The 9,166-nt window shown below is 40.8% G+C and overlaps 2 long non-coding RNA genes across 2 annotated transcripts; one reads left to right on the forward strand and one right to left on the reverse strand.

Moving 5' to 3' along the window:
* Positions 394-1,146, reverse strand: LOC110436580. Its single transcript, XR_002454378.1, has 2 exons — positions 1,078-1,146; positions 394-963 (listed from the first exon to the last, which is right to left on the reverse strand). It is a non-coding gene; the product is annotated as an uncharacterized LOC110436580 (long non-coding RNA).
* On the forward strand, positions 7,537-8,192 carry LOC110436133. Its single transcript, XR_002453823.1, has 2 exons — positions 7,537-7,585; positions 7,726-8,192. It is a non-coding gene; the product is annotated as an uncharacterized LOC110436133 (long non-coding RNA).

The raw sequence follows: 9,166 nt of genomic DNA on the forward strand, positions 1-9,166 counted from the left end.
AGTATCTGTCATGGGTGTGCATGGATATGGGTATAGGCGGATTAGATGGATTATTTGATCCACCTGAGAAATGCACTAATTACATGGTTGGGTTCGGATGTGGGTACTGGTGGATTGGTAGATAAGGATGGGGATGGCCCTCCAAATGGATATCCGTGATTCTTCTCTATTGTAACTAAATGAACTAAATAAAAAAATGAAGGAAGAAATTATCTATTTAGTTCTATTTAGTTCATTTAGTGTAACTAAATGAACTAAATAAAAAAATGAGGGAAGAAATTATCTATTTAGTTCTATTTAGTTCATTTAGTTACACTAGAGATCTAACCGCGAGTATCTATTTGGAGCACCATCTCCATTCTTATTGCTAGATCCATGGACAGGCATAGTATCTGTACAGCCTTCACATAAATCGCTTTTGGCATGACAAGCTACACATGCTAGACAAATCTAAGCATATGCAGCTGATTAAACACACAAAATATCTACTAGGTTTCTCTATATATATACACATAAACATCGAAATTATACAGTGACGTTAATTAAGCATAAAAACAAAGCAGTGCTGTTAAGGATGGCAACAAAGCCATCCATGGCAAGCTAGCTAGAATGTAGCAATTGAAAAACTACATCGGGAACCTTGGGCTATATATATTTCGTTCATGAGATTCATGCTCCCTCATCAGCAGAGACCGGTGTAATTTCCATGAACGTCTTGAGCTGTTCGTCAATATTTTGAGACATGCATGGAAGCTCAACAATTCGGGTAGGTCCCAAGTGGGCACTGGTGATCATTGCTGGGAGGTCCATTCCTCCCATCAGTTGCAGCGATGAGTACCCGATTTTGCCTCGGTGACACAGTTGTACCGTGAGATCCATCCTTTGCCATGTCCCTTGGCGTGCAGGTGCACAAGTTGATAAAAATCAGGGCAGCAAAGATGAACACGCTCAGCTTCATTGTGACTCCAATTTATGAATTGAAACATACAAGGTAATTGGGACTCATAAGTAACGCAAATATTTCTCTCAGAAACAAAAAAATGAAACTCTTAATACAAATGGAAATTTGGCACTTACTGAGATCTGAGCAAATTACTCGAACTGAAAGGCTTTTGTGGAACTTTGTTTAGTAGACCAAGAAGTGATGGGCTACTTATAGGGGGGTAAAAGTGGATGTTCGGCCTTGATTTTTCTTTACTTTCTAAGTCTACTGTGGAAAATGGATTCTCCACTAATAAAGATTGTATCGACAAACAGAAGTGGCGAAAATAAATCCCTCATGACTTGAAAGCTAAGGTAAATAATGGATATGCACTTATTTTCTGGCTTATGACAGAAGACATAAATGTACTTATTGGGAGGACTCTAATTATTACCCCAATACTGAAATATTAGGAGGGTCGGAGAGTAAGTAAAAATTACACTTGCTGAAATTGCCAAATGAATTATATGTGAGTTGCAGAGATTCAGGAAAATAAAATGGTACCAATAACTGAAAATCGACAAAATTTGATCTAGCGCTGGATCTATACAGATATACCAATGGACTCATTTTGGCTCCGGTAACCATTGTAACCAGCTGAACAAATCAATCAAATTTCATCAGTTGCGACGGTGAAATTCATTCATAATACAATAGTTTGACCAGCGCTAATGATGTGTATTTTCAAATGTCTTGTCAAGCTAATGTAGTGGGGCAATGGATCTAGTGCAAACTCATCTTCCGTGCAAACTGTGCAAACTCTAATCTGGACTACAGGATGTTGATCCAAGGGGCGCGGAGAGATTGAGTAATTTTGCACTTAACCGCCCGCTCTTAATTACACTTTTACAAATCCCTCCTTCCACCTCTCTCATGCGCCCCCTTGGATCAACATCCTGTGGTCCAGATTAGAGTTTGCATAGTTTGCACGGGAGATGAGTTTGTACTAGATCCGTTGCCTTCTAGCACATCGTAGAATCTATGACACTGATTTTTGTATAAACCAATGGAAATATATTCGGCATAAGAAGATAGCAAAAATGAAAACTACTACACACTCGTACACAGAGCACTTTTTCACCATGGGTCGGTGTTGGATATATGGGCTCACGTAACTGCAGCGCCCATATATTCGATTGCATCTATCTATTGGGGCCAAGACCATGAGGAATGAGGTCCACGAAGGCGAGGAGAAACCACCAGCTAAATTGGAGATCAAGGCATAACGCTAGAAACTACGACGGGACCCCCACTGCCTACAGTGGTTTGCTGTGGTGATGACCCCACTGCCTACACCACACCTGCACGGGACCGTCATGCTTGGACACAATGGAGTTGCCCACCCTTAAGCACCATGCCAGGGACCACCCCCTGCGCTTGCCCCATTGGGGGCCACCCTATAGTGCGCGCGGGGGCTGTCCGCCTGCATCCAGCCACCCTAGATTTGCACCCGCACCCAATCACGTTGAAGGCAGAGCTGCCTGCAGTGGGGTTGCCCGGCTACCATGGATCTATGCGATGGGAGATGATTGAAAATGTGCTTTCTTGCATGTTTCCCAAGATGAGGCGGTGGCATGCACTTAGGAGGTCAAGCAACCTAGGAAGGTTGGCAGACTCCTTGCTCCTTGTGTTGAGAAAGTAGTCAATTTTGATATTAATAAATTGGAAGATAAATCACAATGATCTTAGAAACTAGCATGTAAAGTCCTAACATACTTGTTAAATTGGACAACAAAAAATAGCAATATGATGAACAACATCATGATCAAAGAACATGGAGTTCAAAAATGTCTATAAATGTACTCTAATGAACTCAGAGCTAAAGTGATTGCAGGACAATGATTCAAGTGTTAAAGTTTATTTTGCACAATGGTGCGCTATATCGAAGAGTTGCCAAAGGCTTGTTGCTTAAGTGCTTGGATTCTTATCAAAGCGAAGGTGGCTTTGTGAGAGATTTGTGAAGGCATTGCAAAGAGTGCCAGCAGTGCGGTAATTTTCATTTGGTGCATGCTACGGTGATGCATGTAATTACCAAGCCGTGGCCATTTCAAGTATGGGATTCAAATTTCATTGATCAATTTTATAACTCATCATAAAAAAGGCATGGCTTCGATGGTTGTTGCCAATTACTTGTCAAAGTGGACTAAATTTTGTGATACATAAGTAGTTTACGGTCAAGTTGCATCTAGTAACAAGGCTTTGCTAAAGCTCATCAAAAATAAACTTGTGGACAATCCCAGAGATGGAAAAAGGCTGGTGGTGCCGAAGCATTGAACAAGAAAGAGACAAAAAGCTACAAGTTTGGTAGGTAGTCTCGAAGTTGGGAGGTCCATATATAAAGTGATCAAAGTAGTTGTACAGAGTTCATATGTGCTAGAGACGTTGCAAGGTGATCATCGACTAAGAGAAATTAATGGGAGGTACTAGGGAATGTATGTCTGGCAAAAAAACTAAGTATGCCCAAGCAATAGCCAATGACACCTGTCGCCCTTAGAACAGCATGGTCAATGTATATTCGCCCATAGATAAAAACAGCCGTTGAACTTGATAGCATCGCTATGGTTGCCATGTGTTTTTAAACTCACATATGCTTTGCTTAAAAACAAGTGGGCACATGTTGATGATCAAAATATACATGATAGGAGAGTCGAAGATGAATGTGAAAACATATATGAACAAGAAAAGAGCGGAAACAATCAAATTTGGAGCAATTTTCCATAACTGGCAACATCATGAAAAAACTAGTCCAGCCCGGTTTTGCATGCTCGCTTGGCCCTATGTAAACCGCATCAGGATGGTTTCGCAAAGCGGCCTAGGCCGCTTCTTGAAGTTGGAACCCAATGTTTTCCTTTGGAGAGTCATCCGGTTTTGTGGGAAACATGTAAATTGTGTGTGGAAAGGGTTTCCTACTTGGATAAGAGAACAAATTAATCTACTATATATAGTTTTTACCCTCTCTTTCCTATCTACTACTGCTCCTCCTTCGTTGTTGCTGCATGGCCAGTAGATCAATGACGACAAAACTCTAGAGCGGTCAAGCTGGCTAGGCTCGCCCATCACAGCCACATGCCACTCGTCAACATGTTTTCCTATTGACAAGGCTCCTTGTGGGTATTTGCATATCACGGTCATCGATGGAGGCACTAGATGAGGTGTTTGCCTGTGGACACAATGTTGCATGATGATCGTCCTAAAAGTCAGCTTGGCTGATCTTTGGCCCACCTATAGCGAGCGATCTAGCATCTTACTGCTGTGGTGACATAATTAAGGAGCGTCAATAGTTGGTCAAAACTACGCAACAAAGGACCATGGGAGAAGTAGATATGTGATGGCGGTGGCAACTCACGCCCAGTGGCACTAAATTGCGGGATGGACGTACTGATTGGCAAATTTTCTATATTGGGGTTCGAGAAGCAATCGTGCCTAGCTAGATCACTATGTTTAATTAGGTGATCCATCGTGGATGTTTTCTAGTTAATAATGTTTATCTGCTCTCCTGCATTGTATGAGAAAGAAAACTGGCAAATATTTTTCAGTATATACTGACGACTTGTAGTGCTCTGCTATTACTTATTATTAGGTTGCACTATTAGTTAATACGTGCATAATTCATGTTTACTTTGGTCAATGACTTCACGGAACAAGCATATATGTGCTTCTTAACCTGATTTCCTTTATGAGTTAAGTTACGTACTGTGACTTTATTGAAATGGACTCATCGTTCTTTTCAAATGGACATTTTCTTGTGATTTGACAACGTCAGTTGGTCGTCAGTGTTTGGCCAATTGTGCTAACAATATAAATATCAATGCATCTCTTGCAGGCAGGAAAGTTCTATGAATCGCTTATATGAAAGTTCCTTTTCACAGATTTTTTCATAAGCATCTCAATTAGAACAGACCTTACAAATGATTTTACAAGGCACTACCCAAAGTTAAGCGAGGCCTTTGCAAAATTCAACCGCCTCAATTAAAGCGTGAAATTAACCGAGATGGTCGTTAATTTTTATTAACCAAGGAGATCATTTTTAACCGCCTTGTAAAATCAAATTTACGGTTCTAAAATTTATTAAAGGAGGCGGGCCTTATAAAAGAATCCTACCTAGAAAAATCAGGCCATTTTCGGAGGCGAGCATCTTAAAATGGCCCGCCTCGGTTAATATGTCCGAACCCACTAACAGTTGGCGAAGCCCATATGAGCATGTTTTCTAACTACAGGTATATATATACCGAGGAAACCCTAGGCCACTCTTCGAGGCAAATCCCTCTCCCAGCCAAGTCCCTTGGCTCCGCTCACGACTGCACCTTCACGGCGTGTCTCCCTTCCTCCACTCCTGACTGCACCGTCACCTATCTCATTCTCTTCTCTCCCTCACTTCTCACGGTGCAGGTGGTGGAGGACCGACCTTCTTGAGGCGCCACAATATCGTAGGCATAGGTCCCACTCCTAGGCTGACGGCAGTGAGCCGCGCGGTGGCACACTAGGCCGGCAGCGGCATGCCTCGCAGTGGCTCCCGTGGCCAATGTGCAGCAGGGAGCAACGGGATGGAGGCACACACAGATGCGGCGACGGTGAAAGGTGGCACCACCATCTCCTTCGCTAGAACCAGTTGAGGAGTGGCTGCGGGGCCTGCATAGATCTGGTGATGGTGAAGGGCAAGATCTGTCGGCTGGAGGCCGGATCTGCGCCTGTGGTGGTCGGATCTGGCGAGCAGCAGGCCGGTGGATCCGGTGAATGGGCAACCTCCTCCAATGAGCAGATGCGATGGCGGTGTGGATCCGGCAAGTTGCGGTGCGGTGCGTGAATGGGTTCAATGGTCTTGTGGGTGGGCTCGCTGGGCTTATCCACGTATTTTTCTCTTTATTATTTGATTTACCGAGGTGGGTATTTCAATTGCCTTGGTTAAGGTTGATTTACCATGACCTTTTGGCCGATGCGGTTGTGGTGCCCGGCTCAGTAAATCTAAAACATCCGCCTCGGTTATGTTTTGTGTAGTAGTGTATGAAAGTTTCATTTGCATATGAACTACACAATTGATATCTATTAACACATGGTGTTCTCATAAGAAAACAGCTGACAAAATATATGTGCTTCCACAAACGTCCAAAGCTTGAAAGGACAGCCCTTTGTTTGCCTAGCAAGCTATTATTTTAATCCTCCTGCAGGATTTTTTAAAATAGTGACGAGAACTGTAATTTGTGATACTAAGACCTTGTTCCATTTTATTGATTGGCTATTGTAGTATTTTCGTTTGTATTTAATAATTATTATTCAACCATGGACTAATTAGGCTCAAAAAATTCGTCTCACAAATACAGACAAACTATGCTATTAGTTATTTTTTATCTATATTTAATGCTTGATGCATACGTCTCTAAAGATTTGATGTGATGGTGAATCTTGTAAACTTTTATAATTTTGAAAGCATCTAAACACGGCCTAATTTGATATTAGTTTGTGCCGTGAAATAATGTACTTTGTCTTAGGAAGTAGGCAATCTTATGTAATATATATTGAAATTTGCCATTTTCATTCTCCAGGGGCTGGGACTTCCATGTAAGCAATCTTGGTGGTCATTATTCTAAAAAATATAACTTTTGGATTTTGCAAACAGAGATCAAGTAAAATTATTTTGGAAAGAAGGATTACCACTACGCAAACATGAACTAGTAAATTATTGAAAACAACTCATTTTTTGCACTGTTATTTTGACCAAGCAAACAAATGGTACTGTTGATGCTGAAGATCGCTCCAAGCCAACACACCAACGAGGGCCTTGGACGTCCAGAGAGGTTGTAGATCAACCTGCAACGCAGCAAGAATGCAGCATAATCAACCAAACCAAATAAGAGACCCATAAGGCCGATGTAGAGCCCGTTCTTGGCTGAAAAAGCGACCAAACTTCTCCTGGGAAGACCCATCGGAGAGGAGCACATGGAGGATCTTCTAGAACCGCCAGTAAGCATGGCCACCTAGGATGCCGGCAAATCTCACCGGGAGACGTGCCGAACAGCAAGAGAAGTTGAGAAATAATGAAATTAGGACAAAGAATAGATGCGTTTTGTGTTTTGTCGATTAGATAGATGGGAACTCAATCGGCCATGTACCCCTTATTTTATAAGGGCTAGGGGTGGTCTTATCTCATAGGGAAAACAACATGGTACTATTATTATGTCGCCTTATGAAGTTTTCCTTAGACTAGGCCAAAATTATCATGGGCCTATTTAAATTGGCTTGGGTCTAATTTGATTGCCAAAACGAATTTATTTTACCATGTATACTATGATTTTTCATTACTATTATTAAATTCAGAAAAGCATCAAATCCTTATTGATAGTGTCTCCAAACATGATATAAGAATGTCTACCATTTATATTAACCCATCACACGTCAATTCTGAAAAAAATTCACCCACTTTCAGTTGTCTGATAACTTTATTGGTGGTGAATCTAATTTTCATATTTGGGGATTTACTTTCAACAGTTCGATCCAATAGTACTACTTTTCCCTCCTATAAGTACCACAACTTCATATCAGAATTTGTGTACTGAGAAGTTTCCAAGCAGAGGCATTTAGAAGTTCTCCATCGACTATACACCTTGGGTAACTATTTCATATTTTGTTTCAGTGAATACCTTCATTATTCAGAAAAAATCACATTTTATGTTGACATATAATTATTAGATGCAAATTTGGGCCGGCTAGAGGTAATGCATTGACTGGCGTATGCAATTTACTTGTAGGCCAGGCAACTGAAAAATGCAAATGAAGATCAAAGTGTTTGTGATCATCGGGATTATTGTCATCAATTCATGTACATGTACTCCAAATAAAATAGAAGGCGATGGAATGTACAAGGATATGCATGCCAAGGAGGTTCGCAAACTCATAAATACTGATGGAAGGGCTGCCCCAACTGGCGATTCCGTAGATCATGTGTGTCCACTTGGGAGCTTTCCTTGCAGGTCGTTGATCCACAGTTCTCAGGATACTACGTTTGATCTTGGTGGACACTAGAAGTCTATCAGAATGGAAAGAAGAACACATGAACTGTCAGTCTAACATTGTGTATGTCTGAACGGTTATTATGTGTTTCCATATCATAATTTCTATGTGTTATACGTTGCTGGTCGTTTGTCACTGAGTGGCAGTGTATTTGAAGTTTGTGTTATGTACTTAAGATAAATGTTAACAGACGAGTTCAATACTATCCATAATATGAAATTGCAGTTCATTGATGTATCTAAAATAGATAAATCCATTATTGAAGCTCAATATATTGAACAAAGAAAATGCATTGTTTTCCATATATATGTACATTTCTTAGTGTTTTTTTAGAAAAGGGAATATATTAATATCTCAGCTTCTGCATCGACTAATGCATATAGCTATTCCTTATTACACAAAACAACACAAAGGTCCACACAATCTCAAAAACAAAATTTTGATCCCAAAAGGAGAAAGGTCTAATTTTCCAAAGCAACATCTAAAATGTGATTCCATTATTGAATCTCCAACTGTTCCTCGCAAACACCTCCATCACTGTTGATTCAATCTTGCCGCAGCCCATCTTCATCATTTGGCGATCCTTCTCCTTCTAAAGTGATGACCAAAACTTGATCTAGTAAGTCCCCCTGAAGATAACCTTGAGGCTCTTTAATAGTGTATTTACTAGAAATCTTGCTGGAATTTTGTCTTTAAAGAAGACTAGGTATGTGGCCAATAAACATTTTATTGGGGTGGTCCAATTTCACTTCTAGAAGACAATTAATTGTGAAGATTGGATGGACATCATTAAGCGTCATATCCATTCAATACTCCAACCTATAATTCCACACTTTTGATTAGGGAGGGAGTGAGGTAGAGTTTTGGCAAGCTTGTTGGCAACCTTGTACCTCAATGGGTCTAACCTCATCTTGAGTCCATACCCGAGATACTATATATATATGGATCAATAGAGTAAGCCAAGATTAAGTATTGTTCTATTATAATTGGGTTCATCGCTCTTAAATTGAGTACTCTAATTCATTGAATGGGATTATAGTAGTAACAAATAGCGAATACATGGTGTCTATCAATGAGTTACCTTTGCTTGGCTCATACTCCATGGGTTTGTAGGGGTAGGCGGCACGTGGTGGTAGCCATGTCTGTCCTTTGTAAGACCCCACTTTCAAGTCTTAGTAG

Source organism: Sorghum bicolor, chromosome 6 (genome assembly GCF_000003195.3).
Source record: "Sorghum bicolor cultivar BTx623 chromosome 6, Sorghum_bicolor_NCBIv3, whole genome shotgun sequence".
Classification (NCBI taxonomy): domain Eukaryota; kingdom Viridiplantae; phylum Streptophyta; class Magnoliopsida; order Poales; family Poaceae; genus Sorghum; species Sorghum bicolor.